The sequence below is a fragment of the Ostrea edulis genome, chromosome 2 (assembly GCF_947568905.1).
Source record: "Ostrea edulis chromosome 2, xbOstEdul1.1, whole genome shotgun sequence".
Classification (NCBI taxonomy): Eukaryota; Metazoa; Mollusca; class Bivalvia; order Ostreida; family Ostreidae; genus Ostrea; species Ostrea edulis.
The window spans coordinates 46,151,466-46,166,301 of record NC_079165.1 but is presented as its reverse complement, the minus strand read 5'-3'; the positions used below and the strand labels follow the sequence as shown (position 1 = coordinate 46,166,301).

Here is a 14,836-nt window from a genome sequence, read left to right as displayed (position 1 = left end):
ATATCGAGGAGATAAAAAATGATCAAGAGAAAATGTCAGAAACGTCGCATATATCCTTAATTTTTTCTCTCAATTTTTATCCCTTGAAAATTTTGGACCCCCTATTGTCACCCGAACCTAGCCCCAAAGTGTCACGACACAAGGTCAAAAATCATGGTATGAAATAAAAGGTCTTTCCATAAGGAATCTATACTACATGTATATAAAAAATATGGAAACCATTACATACAAAGATCAGGAGATATTGCTTACGTTAACTTTTCTTAAAAGTTGGTCAAACGTTAAGGTTAAGGTTACAAGGTCAAAAACTTTGGTACCAAAATTAAGATATTGTATTAAGGAATATATACATGAAATATGAGATATTATGAGATATTTCACTCACCATTCAAATGCTATGAGCAAGGTTATTAAAGTTTCGGTTAAAGTTTTGAAATTTTGGTCAAACTCCGATGTCAAGATCACAAGGTCATAGATAATGGTATGAAATGTAAGGTATTGCTGTTAAAAATTGATAGCCGATGATATCTTTTTAAAAAGTAAGTCAAAAATTAAGATAAAGGTAACCAGGTGAAACTTTGGTACCAAAATTAAGATCTTGTAACAAGGAATACATATATGAAATATGAAAGATATTTCACTCATCATTCAAAAGTTATTAGCAAGTTAAAATGTCAGTTAAAAGTTTTGAAATTTTGGTCAAACTCCGCGGTCAAGATCACAGGGTCAAATATGATATGAAATGAAAGACTTCGCTATAAGGAAGCTATATGCGAAATATAAAAGTCCTAACTTAAATAGTTCAGAAGATATTGCACAGATTAGGTTTTCTTAAAAGTAGGTCAAACTCCAAGGTCAAGGTCAAGACCACAAGGTTGAAAATTTTGGAAGAAAAAGCACGGTGGTGAATCATGTGACTTTGACATGATCAACTACACGAAAAATGGTGACGAAAATCAACGAAAAAGGGTTTTGACACAAGTATGAGAGTCCCATCACTCACTATTCAAAAGTTTTCAGCAAGTTTAAAGTTTCGGAGAGGAAATAGGACAAAAACAATATGCCCCCGACTTTAGTCGCGATGACATAAAAGCAAATTGAATCCACACAACTTACGAATGTTGATTAAGTGTGGCCCTGCTACTCTTGAAAAGAATTTGTTTTCAATTAATTTTCCGCATATTCCATTATTCTTGTTGTGATCCACCCAACATTTGGGATAATCATTTGAACAAACTTGAATCTGCAAGTTACATATTATGTACCTGTGGATGTTTGTATGACTAATCATGGCCCTGCTGTTGTTGAGATGAAGAATTGTGAATATGTTTTCATATATGAAAGAAGGGCCTCCGTGGCCGAGTGGTTAGAGCATCGCGCTCAAAATCACACGGCCTCTCACCTCTGGTCGGCGCGGGTTCGAATCTCGCTCGCGCCGGTAAGTGAGGAAGTTTCCCAGTTTACTTTCGGAAGGTCGGTGGTCTCTTCCCAGGTACATTGTATCTGGGTTCTCTCTCCCACCAATATACACTGGGTGCCACCAGATAACTGAAAAAAAATGTTGAGTATGGCGGAAAACATCAATCAGTCATATATATGAAAGGTGAAGATAACTAACAGAGATCAATCTCATAACTCCTATAAGCAATACAAAATAGAGAGTTGGGCAAACACGGACCCCTGGACATACCAGAGGTAGGATCAGGTGCCTAGGAGGAGTAACACAGATCACACCCGCCGTGAGCCCTATATCCTGATCAGGTAAACGGAGTAAATCAGTGTGCCAAGAACAGCCTAACAATCGGCATGAAACACGCCAGACAGCATTTGACCCAATGATAGGTTGTATTGACAAACTAGATCGTTATAACGACCATAGAATTTGCGAAATGCTGATTTTAAACGAGACTGTTGGAACCCCTGCACCATCAACTTGTTTGTCAGTAGCCTGCTTATATATATTCTTATGTAAAACTTTGATCCCTATGGTGGCCCCACCCTATCCCCGGGGGCTACAATTTAAACAAACTATAGTATGCACAACTTTGAGATAATTGGAATTTGCATATTAACTTGATTGATCAGGATCTTATTGTTCTTGAAAAGAATATTTTTGAAGATTTAAAATTTTTAGCTGCGTATCATTCATCATTCTAGAAATGTTGCGATTATAAATTTACGGTAAAATGTAAAGTAGCACAAATGTTTACTACTGCAATGTTTACTACTGCAATAGTCACACACCACAAAGGGATTTTCAACACCAAAGATATGTGATGGATTCCTTAATCTCGCAAAATTATTTGTCTTCAATATCCAGATGTAGAAAACACCTCTATGTCCCCATTCACCAGTACAGAGAGAAATGCAGGTGCCCTTTTGACAGGTTGGATCAGGAACCTCCCATTCCAGAAATATATGGGTCAACAAAATATCCACCAGGTAGGACATATCCCCTCGCAATGAGTGACTATAAGTTTTTTTTTCTATTAAATTCGGTAGTGACCTTGATATTTGGACCTCAAAATCAATAAGGGTTTCCTTGTCTTGATAACAAAGCTGTACATGTGAAGTATCAAATCAGTCGAGCAAAACATGTAGCCTTTATCGTGTCTACAAGCTTTTTCTATGACGTCCTGTCGTGACCTTGACCTGACCGTTTGATCTCAAAATCAATAGACTTCTTCTGCCTGTTTTGATGGGAAAGTGAAGTTAATAATATAGAATCAATCGAGCAAAAATGTTACCTGTAGAGTGTCTACAAGCTCAGTGTTACATACACACTAACAAACCCATACTCATTCACACGAACGGTCCCGTCGTTACATAGTGGGACTTCTCCCGGAAGACTGGCTATATACATATAGTGAGACCACCCTCTCCCCGGCCATATAGTGAGACTTTACCCCGGAAGTCTGACTATATAGTGAGCCTTCTCCCATCTCACTATACAGTCAGATTTCTGGGGAGAAGTCTCACTTCCCCCTTTATAGTGACCCCTCCCCCCCCTTTTTTTACTTCAGTATCCGGAAGAGTTCTTTTCGCTATATAATTTGAGTGTGTTTATTGAAATACAAACACAGTTTGCACTGGGTTAATTCAGTTTACCACTTAAAAAGACCGAATATTCCTCTAATCTAGATTAGGATAGGATTTTATTTGTTTAGTGTGTAAGCAAGAAAAGACTCATCCACTCACACACACACACACACACACACACTCTCTCTCTCTCTCTCTCTCTCTCTCTCTCTCTCTCTCTCTCTCTCTCTCTCTCTCTCTCTCTCTCTCTCCCACACCCACCTACCCCGGGTGTTAGGTTGCACTATAACTTTACTTATATATATTTAATAGGCAGTTGCACAAACACAAGTTAAGTTTAACCGATAGTTAACGTCTAGTCAACACTATATAAATGTAAGAGTCAATGACAAGTTAACTGTTATAAGTTTAACCGATAGTTAACGTCTAGTCAACACTATATAAATGTAAGAGTCAATGACAAGTTAACTGTTATAAGTTTAACCGATAGTTAACGTCTAGTCAACACTATATAAATGTAAGAGTCAATGACAAGTTAACTGTTATAAGTTTAACCGATAGTTAACGTCTAGTCAACACTATATAAATGTAAGAGTCAATGACAAGTTAACTGTTATAAGTTTAACCGATAGTTAACGTCTAGTCAACACTATATAAATGTAAGAGTCAATGACAAGTTAACTGTTATAAGTTTAACCGATAGTTAACGTCTAGTCAACACTATATAAATGTAAGAGTCAATGACAAGTTAACTGTTATTAGTTTAACCGATAGTTAACGTCTAGTCAACACTATATAAATGTAGAGTCAATGACAAGTTAACTGTTATAAGTGTAATCGATAGTTAACGTCTAGTCAACACTATATAAATGTAAGAGTCAATGACAAGTTAACTGTTATAAGTTTAACCGATAGTTAACGTCTAGTCAACACTATATAAATGTAAGAGTCAATGACAAGTTAACTGTTATAAGTTTAACCGATAGTTAACGTCTAGTCAACACTATATAAATGTAAGAGTCAATGACAAGTTAACTGTTATAAGTTTAACCGATAGTTAACGTCTAGTCAACACTATATAAATGTAAGAGTCAATGACAAGTTAACTGTTATAAGTTTAACAGATAGTTAACGTCTAGTCAACACTATATAAATGTAGAGTCAATGACAAGTTAACTGTTATAAGTTTAACCGATAGTTAACGTCTAGTCAACACTATATAAATGTAAGAGTCAATGACAAGTTAACTGTTATAAGTTTAACCGATAGTTAACGTCTAGTCAACACTATATAAATGTAAGAGTCAATGACAAGTTAACTGTTATAAGTTTAACCGATAGTTAACGTCTAGTCAACACTATATAAATGTAAGAGTCAATGACAAGTTAACTGTTATAAGTGTAACCGATAGTTAAAGTCTAGTCAACACTATATAAATGTAGAGTCAATGACAAGTTAACTGTTATAAGTTTAACCGATAGTTAACGTCTAGTCAACACTATATAAATGTAGAGTCAATGACAAGTTAACTGTTATAAGTGTAATCGATAGTTAACGTCTAGTCAACACTATATAAATGTAAGAGTCAATGACAAGTTAACTGTTATAAGTTTAACCGATAGTTAACGTCTAGTCAACACTATATAAATGTAAGAGTCAATGACAAGTTAACTGTTATAAGTTTAACCGATAGTTAACGTCTAGTCAACACTATATAAATGTAAGAGTCAATGACAAGTTAACTGTTATAAGTTTAACCGATAGTTAACGTCTAGTCAACACTATATAAATGTAAGAGTCAATGACAAGTTAACTGTTATAAGTTTAACAGATAGTTAACGTCTAGTCAACACTATATAAATGTAGAGTCAATGACAAGTTAACTGTTATAAGTTTAACCGATAGTTAACGTCTAGTCAACACTATATAAATGTAAGAGTCAATGACAAGTTAACTGTTATAAGTTTAACCGATAGTTAACGTCTAGTCAACACTATATAAATGTAAGAGTCAATGACAAGTTAACTGTTATAAGTTTAACCGATAGTTAACGTCTAGTCAACACTATATAAATGTAAGAGTCAATGACAAGTTAACTGTTATAAGTGTAACCGATAGTTAAAGTCTAGTCAACACTATATAAATGTAGAGTCAATGACAAGTTAACTGTTATAAGTTTAACCGATAGTTAACGTCTAGTCAACACTATATAAATGTAAGAGTCAATGACAAGTTAACTGTTAGTTAAAGTTGACTAACATTCGAGCAACTGGGTCCAGATATATAACTTAACTCTCTCACTTATGTTTTGTGTTTAGAATTTTCATTTAATTAGTTGAAAGTAATCAATTTATCATGTGATGGATGTCTGTAGTTCAATTATATCACGCTTTAAATAGTTCAATAATTCATCAAGAAGTTCTAAATACTGATTGAAGTTAAGTAGACTGATAATTGTGTTTTGAAAGCCTGTTATGAGGATATGATTTTACGAAATGATAGCGGGTATTGAACGTTAAGGAAGAGTTGTCAACGTTAGGATTGTATTGCACATAATAGGATAATATAGACGTAATTTTAATTCTATATATACAATTTTACACAACAAAGGATATTTGATGTAAAAAGGCAAACCATCTTTTCTTTGGTATCTTCATTCTTTTGCAATATGTTGTTGATGGATTTGGTTTGCAGTCATACCCGACAAAACCAAATGATTTCAAATATAGAAAAGAACTAAGTTTAGAATTTGTAATCATATTGAAGTTGGTCTTTATGGGAATATAATAACACCCATGAGAGTCTGTACGCTATCTGCTCATAAGGACATAGGAGAATTTTGAAATTGAAATGTCCATTTTACTCGGATATCAGAAAAGTACATAAAAATTATTATCATAGATCAAGTAGTTTTACTCAGTACAAAACGTGCTACGTGATAGTGCTACAAATGACTGAATTGATTGAATATAATTGTTTACTTATATATATGCAAAAATAAGTCATAACTTTAAAAGTTATTAAATGATTTAGGTACGAATCATCAACAAAATTTGGTAAAGTGCAAAAAAAACAACAACAAAAAAACAAAACCTCCTAGTATATGAAAACACCAACTGACAACTATGCTTCCACCAGAAACAAGTCATTGTTTAACTCTACCATGAATCATGTTGAAATTGTGACCTACACTTTCATAAAAATATAGCTTTGTATTACAATGTGAAATAACGTTTTAACTTTTTCTAAATATGTACATTTTATAACAAATTGAATTTTTGCACGAATTTACAACGACTCATTTAATCGCAAAATTAACAGATTCGTTAATAGATCTAGGTACGTGATGCATAGACAACCATGTTATAGTACATGTATAATGTTTCTGTGTATATAAGTAATCAAATATATGGTTTTGGTACTGAATGCAACACGTGGTATTATAGAGGTTGAAACAACACAACCCTCCAATTTTTTCTCGTATACTCAATATTAAATTGGTTGAGGGCATTATACTTCTGTTATGTCTTGCAAAGTTATCTTAATGTTCTTCTCAAAAACAAATACAAAGCACAAAACTGCAAATGTTGGAAATTATGGAAATAAGTTAAAAATTGTTTTCATTTCATTTTTACTAAAAAAAAAATTACCATAACAACACCCCTCCCCCCAAAGTATGGAACAAAAAATATTCTTTTCGAAACCTCTTCCTTAAAGGATCAAATCATGGTAACAAAAGAAAAACTGTATTAGCACGATTAGGCCAGATCTGGTTTAAGTCTTTACAAAAAGCTCATTCATGACTTTAGCATGTGGACTTTCAATAGACCTCTTATAACGATGCACAAGCACGCTATACGTAGTTTGCGTTGTTATCGCATTTTGAGCTCTAATATGATATCTCATATTTTTGTAATGATATATATCCGGTCTTAATTACTAGTACTTTTGGGATATTTCCCTACTTGATATACATTTATTACTGCCATTAAGAATACATATCACTGATACATGTATTATAAAATGGAAATCCGAAGAAGCACGTGCAGATATAGTACTACATGTACGTCATTAAAACAGGTAGTAACTGTTCCATCACCAGACGGTCAGCATTAAACGTGAAAGTCACAGGTCTGTACATAACACGACCCCATTCCCACTCTTTTCTAACCGATAGACTTTCTTTCTACATTTTTGGTATAAACCATCGCCTAAGTGTACATCTTTTCCCAGTAATGAAATACTCCGATTCTTCAGTACTTCACCAACAACAGAACTCTTTCCAAAATACATGCTGGACAGGCAAACACAACGATTCTTGTATGACGTGCTTTTTTCCCGTCGCACACGTAATTCCGTAGAGTAACGCAGACTGGATGATTATTGTCCTTGGGATAAAATCGACCACGGCGAGGATAGTTCCACTTGACTGCAGAGAATTTAGAATTTGTGGTCTCTTTTCATGTTTTCTATATACAGAATGAATATGCATTTAAACTAGATTATGGAAGGAAAATATACTCATAAATATTCAAGATATGAAAAAGTGTTGAAAATGCGAAATAAAAAATAAAAGTGTGGCGTGATTCGGATTCCAACCATGGCAAAAAATAATCGCAGCATTTTCTGCCAGCGGTGCAGTTGACTGAGCTATTTTAAGCACAAGTAATGCACCTGTAAATATGAATAAGGTTTTCTAAACCAGTTCCCCTAATTTATAGGTTTTTCGTTAATTTCGACCCCAAGGCAGCGTTGCCCCTAAAAATACTATTGTAAATTGTTCTTACGATTGTAAAATCAAAATATCAAAAAATAATCTTAGAGGCAGGCCTGTCTTGAAGGACTTAAAAGTGAAAATTTACGTCATTATCAGCGCTTAAATTGGGAAATGATGGCCAAGTTTGAAGGTCAATTTCACCATTGTTGTTAAATTATAGGTTCGAAATGAAAAATTTATATACATGTAATAAGTATACATGTACATACTCTGGTTGTGATTGGTATCGGTACATACATATGTAATAAATATACATATTCTGGTTGTGATTGGTATCGGTACATACACATGTAATAAATATACATATTCTGGTTGTGATTGGTATCGGTACATACACATGTAATAAATATACATATTCTGGTTGTGATTGGTATCGTTACATACACATGTAATAAGTATACATACTCTGGTTGTCTGGTTGTGATTGACAGCGTTACATACACATGTAATGAATATACATACTCTGGTTGTGGTGAATGTATAATTCTATGATATAGTTGCGTCATCCCTATATAAAGTTTAGGAGTGGAGCATGACCAACCCTTATTCAAATGAACAGAGAAACAAATGCTATACGGGTATATCTAATATACTAGTAACAAAAATGAAGAATGTCCTACTTAGACCAAAGGATGTATGTGAAATTATTATTGTTTTGTTTGTTTGTTTGTTTGTTTGACGACATTTCAAGAAACTTTCACTCATATTGAGACGTCACCAGTTGTACCACAAGTATAGACTTATGCTTAGGGGTCAGGGCCGTAGCAGTGAGGGTTCTTTAACGTGTCGATGCCTGCTGTGAAACGGGACCTCCATTAGTAGGGTCATATCCGGAAGACCCGTGATTCTCACATTAGAGCTTTTGACAAAGGAGCAATCACTACCTATGTTTGCGTCTAAGGTTCACGAGCACGACTCAAACTCACGACCTCCCAGTCACGAAGCAAACGCTCTACCAGACTACCACTGAGCTACCACTCTACCAGACTACCACTGAGCTACTGCTCTACCAGACTACCACTGAGCTACCGCTCTACCAGACTGCCACTGAGCTACCGCGACCGATGTGAAGTTCAGTGATAAATTTAAATCAGGAAGGAACATATATAAATGGAATGATAAATTTTCCTGTGTAAGAGCACACAATTTTAAAATAAGTTGGAAAACTCATCACCAGTTTCATTTGTAAACATTATTTACAAATTCTCTTTTCTCATGGTCCATCAAACCATTTAACGGGTGTAATTTAATATTTATACAAGTTCTAAACCTACCAAAATATTTCAAATACTTGCCAGACTTTTTTTTTTTTTTAGACAAAATGATAATGTGTCTTGTATATGATGAAGGTCTGTGGAACAATCCTAGCGATATGAGATACAGCATGGATAATAATGATGATGATACTAATGATAAACATAGATGCATGAAAAAGTTTACGAAAGTTATTTGTTATTTTAACCGGAGAATTAAACCTCTCCATATTGACTTTTATAAATGTACATAATCTAGTTAACGTTTGGCTATTTTGTGCATTACATATATTTGGTCAAATTCATAAATGTTGGGATTTGTGCAATAATAGTTTGGAATATGGTTTGTTTTACATGTATAAATGTACAAGTATACATGTACAAGTATAGATAAAGAAATTCGTCACCGATGTCGTTTCTGGTACACCATTGACAAATTCTACTTTTTCTAGGTAAATGTAGCAAAATCTATCGTACCATCCTAACAATTTAGACTATATTTCAGTTGAATTAAGAAGATATTTCTAAAGTCAATGAGTGTTTTTAAATATTCTATTATTCATGCCTTTTAATCTCTCTCTCTCTCTCTCTCTCTCTCTCTCTCTCTCTCTCTCTCTCTCTCTCTCTCTCTCTCTCTCTCTCTCTCTCTCTCTCTCTCTCTCTCCATTTAACTATCTATTTATCACCAGTCCAACTTTCTTTAAATTGATCTTAAAGAACAAAAAAAAAAAAAAAATCTTTTGACCCAGTTCACATTTACAGGTTGTTCCTGCTGCCATACATAAGATAGTCCACAATTGCGATGTGAAATCTTCCAAATTCACCATACGTCATATACATGCGACTAGGAGTTTAGGTTTTACAATTTTATCAGACATGTCTAATTTGCAATTGATATATAGAATATGTTTTCTACATTTTTCCTATCACACTACATATCCCAAGTGGCTTTATCGAATAAGTCCGTAATGTTAAACTAATCAACCATTTTTAGAAAATGTGATGTCCAAATACATGTACATGTATTTAAAACTACCTGCAATTTCAATGTTTTCTCCATTGTATTTAGATACAGCTGAGCAGTGGTAACCAAAGCACCTTTACCGAAAATGATAAGTTTTGTCTTCATATTATTAAGCTTTATGTGCTTTGTTTTACAATATTCGTAAAAAAAACAACACACCACCCATCAGACCTGTTCTGGAGTTTCTGACAATGATATTGTATTATCTGCACACAGTAAGACTATAAAATTTAAATGTATATCAAGACTATTATCTAATTTCTCAGATAAACGAGAAAGACCTTTGACCATTATTACAGAACATAAATTCGTCAAAGTCATTTAGATATAAAGCAAATAGAGACGGCGATAGATTTTCACCCTGTCTAACTCCTACATTACATAGAAATATTTTTATTGTACAAGCCATTATATGGCACTTTTAACTTAATACCATTAAACAATTTTGTTACAAGTTTTAAACATTTTCCATCAAATAAGATTTTGATCCAGAGACCAATACGACATTCAGAGGCAAATGCTTTTCAAAAACCAATAAAATCGCATTATGGTTTTAGGGGTTTTTTTTTGCTTGTTTTGAGATTCTTGAAAATTTCTAAAAGTGTATGTGGAGTAAAAGTATGGTCCTGTGTAGAATTTTTTTAATTTACCCAAACCAGCTTGATTTTCTGCAATCAGTTCAATACTGTTAGCATATTCATTAAGTGTCGCATTCAAAACTACAGTAAACAATTTCCTCAAACCACTAATCCGTGTAATAGTTGTACGGTTTCTGGAATCAGAGTTGTTGCTTTCGTTTTCTTGTATGCAGTGGAATTATATTACAATATGTCCACTGGGATGGAATTACTCCTGTTTCAAAAATCAAATCGTGTGAACTTCATGTACCCATTTCACGAGTTTAAATCCACATCATAGCACTAGTACTGAAAAAAAGGAAACTCTAATAAAATGAAAACTTTGTGACACATGTTGAGCAGCTGGGAACTCAGTTGTCGCATGAAGTCACGATTGTGGATTCACACACAGGCATTTATATTAACGGTACTTGGGTTTGAATTTTCTATTTTTAATACACTGTAGTAAATTCGAACCCAAGCGATATGATTGCCTGTGGATTCACATGCAGGAGCGCCGAACCCAGTATTAATTTGTGTCATTTCTGCATCTAATTTAGCGAGTGAAGGAACAAAGGAAATAGAAATAGACAACTAAATCTCGTTTTTATCATGAAATAGGATCACAAAGATGTAAACAGACTTTACATTGGGTGCCGTCACTAAGCGTCTCTGTCTGCTCCACAGGGTAGCAGCGTGGAACCGCAGGAGTATTGGGTCCTTCCAGACTCTTTGAACAAACGGCCCGACGAGGGTCGCACATGCATTTGTGATAGCAAACCATCTCACAAGAGCCATCCGAGTATATCATTGTCCTGAAGGCGATCTTACAATTAGGTGGCGGGAAATAGCATGGAGTTTTAGGACAGAAAATTCCTTTATTGAATGAGTAGGCATCTGCTTTAAAAGAATTGAAAGAAAAGTTAAAAGTATTGTATGGCGTATAAAACGTTGCAATAATGTACAAATCTTGATTTATATTCGATAATCTTGATATTTATATGAGAATTTTTTTTATGTGCATTCGATAATCTTTATATTTACATACGAAAATTTTGATTTATATTTGATAAATCTTGATTTATATTCTATAATCTTGATATCTATGTGCGAAATGTTTTATTTATATTCGACAATCTTGATATGTATATGCGAAAATTTTGATGTATATTCGATAATCTTGATATTTCTGCCCAACATTTTTCATTTATATTCGATAATTTTCATATCTGTATGCGAAAATTTTGATTTATATACACAGTATGATATGTGATAAATCTTGATTTATATTCGATAATCTTGTTATTTATACATATTCGATAAATTGAACAAGATTATCGAATATAAATCAAAATTTATCGAATATAGATAACAAGATAATTGGATATAAATCCAAATATTTGCATACAAATATCAAGATTATCGAATATAAATCAAGATTTATCGAATACAAATAAAAATTTTCGCCCGTCAAAATTTTTGCATTTAGATATCAAGATTATCGAATATAATTTATGAATCAAAATTATCGCATATCAATCACAAGATTATCGAATATAAATCAAAATTGTTCGCACGTCAAAATTTTCGCATATAAATATTATGATTATCGAATATACATGTAAGAATAAAACTTTTCGCATATAAATATCAAGATTATTGAATAAAAATCAAGATTTTCTCTTATAACTCAAAATTTGTATAAAATTGCAGCGTTTTACACGCCATATAAATGGACATCATTCTCCTTACTTTGTTGTTCCTTGCTTGGATTTCTCCACCAAAAAAAATCAAAAAAATCTTGAACTTAAGTTTGCGGGTTTTTTTTGTTTTTTGTTTTGGCAAAATCGGAAGAAAATCTCAGACTTAGTTCCAGGTTTCAACTTTTAAAAGTTTATTTCGAGAAAACCAGGCCGGTCTTCGTAATCAACTGAGAAAGTACAATTCCATAAATGGAGTTTCATATTAAAATCAAATATATTTTGCAAGCAATCGTATATGTTTCATTGACAGCAATATATATACACAACAATACGTACTTACCGATGTGTATCACAGAGAGAAATGCAACCAGGAACCCACAATATGCGTGCGCCTGCATTCTGTACTCAATCAGAAAGGGAGTCTGGTTCATTCTTTATAAGGAATTGGAGTTCTTTGAACTATGTATCATTGCCATGTTTAAAAAAAAACTGCCTTGATAGATACATGTCAAAGTTGTTAAAGTTCAGCAAATAAAGTTTAAACGATTTCTGTTAAACATGCATGGATGTCCAAGGGGTTGTTCCCAACATAAAAACATGCAAATTGCACTGTTCAAACACCACGTAATAAGGCCAGGCTTAAAAGATATGTGTTTGCAGTTTCTGATCAACAATATTTCAGGATGGAGAAATAGGTATGATAGCTTTAGAAGAAGGAAATAGAAGACTTTTTATAATTTCATGAGTAATTCAATAAAATCCAGACGATCACAAAACAGATAATATTTACAAAACTAGATATAGTTCCTATCATATACATTTGCACCTCTCTCTCTCTCTCTCTCTATCTCTCTCTCTCTCTCTCTCTCTCTGTTTTAATTACCTAAGGATGACCCTTAGACCCTTAACAGCTTCCTAAGGGGCCCTTGTGTTACAATGAATTCAGTTGTTAAAGTTAAGCATAGTATACAAGGATAATGACTAGTGTACTTATGAAATATGAAAAGCAGAAAACTTGACAAAACATCAGGTAGCATTTCTTGCATTACAGGCTAAAAATGATTTCACAGTTGTTGTTTTGTTGTTGTTGTTGTTTTTTTATGTTTTTTTTTTTTTTTTTTTTTTTTTTTTTTATAAATGTTTGTTTTATAGCCATCTCTTTGATCTCTAATGGCAATGCAACAGTGTGTGAGTAAAATGTCCAGAGTTTACACATCGATAAATTCTTCGAAGAGGATGTTTAATCATATATCAAGTGTTCTTGGGGGTTTAAAAATGGATATTGTTTTGCCTGAATGGAGTGACAACCTGTTATCGACCAACCATGAAGAACATTTTTCAAGAACACTGTCCAGTTTTTGTTAATAATACAAGGATTTGTATATGCATAAAATATACATGTAGCACTATCGTAAGCATATAAAATCAACTTAGTATTCATCAACACTAACAGATATACCATTTATATCAATTAGAATTAAAGAAACTATAAGTGTGCTCCTTCATATGGACAACGGAAGGGGAGCGAACTTATGAAAAACGAGAAGGTGAGGGCGACAGATTAAGAGAACCCGATTGCCGCTCTTCTGTCATCCTTACTACCATTAACACCTGTCTATCCACACCTGATAGAACTATGCTATTTACAGGAGTTTTACTTTGACTGAAGCCATTAAACTTTTGCATGGGGGTGGGGTGGGGGTTATAAACAGGTTGATATTAATTTGCCGCACTCTATATGCTTCACATAGATGTCCGAGAGTAGGTTACTCATTATTTTCTACATGATCTATTTACTAATTCAAAAATCGAATTCCAATAATCTATGTTACAATGTACCTCATTCATTTGTTGCATGAGTTACAGTTCAGCTCACGTGATTCAGTATGAATTTTTAAAATTCAATAAAATAAAATACCAAAGTACGTCGTCAAGCCTTTTGGACGCCCAGTAAACGAACTAGTTCTCGTGGCTTAACATAACAATTCTCAGAATACTAGTATCTTAACAGGTTTTCAGTCGGATAAAAACACACTTTTCGTGATTTCACAAAGATTTTGATGGTGTATATATAACGAGAGCTTTCTGTTTAATTAATGACATCGCAGTGACTATGGCCTACTTCTATGGTTTGTAAATACAAATGTTATTGTCTGTAGATTGGAGTGTTTGAAACACAAACTCAAATATATACTATAATTTGAAATAGAACAATGTTTAAAATACGGGGTCGGAAAATTTAGGGACATTTAAATTTTTTTTATCTTTATATATGATAGAATAAATCGCACAAACAGAAATCAATGTATTTCTATACCACAAAACCAATCAACAAGCGCCCTAATCTCAGCGAGATTCGTCGAGGCTGGATATTTGGACTGACGCCTCTTCCGAATCTCAGATCAGTGTCACATACAGTGATT

The 14,836-nt window shown here is 33.5% G+C and overlaps 1 protein-coding gene across 2 annotated transcripts in view; it reads left to right on the top strand.

The window, feature by feature from the left end:
• The window catches only part of LOC130051703 (BAG family molecular chaperone regulator 1-like), a 34,703-nt gene that overhangs the window by 1,153 nt on the left and 18,714 nt on the right, over positions 1–14,836 (top strand). The window lies entirely within an intron of this gene.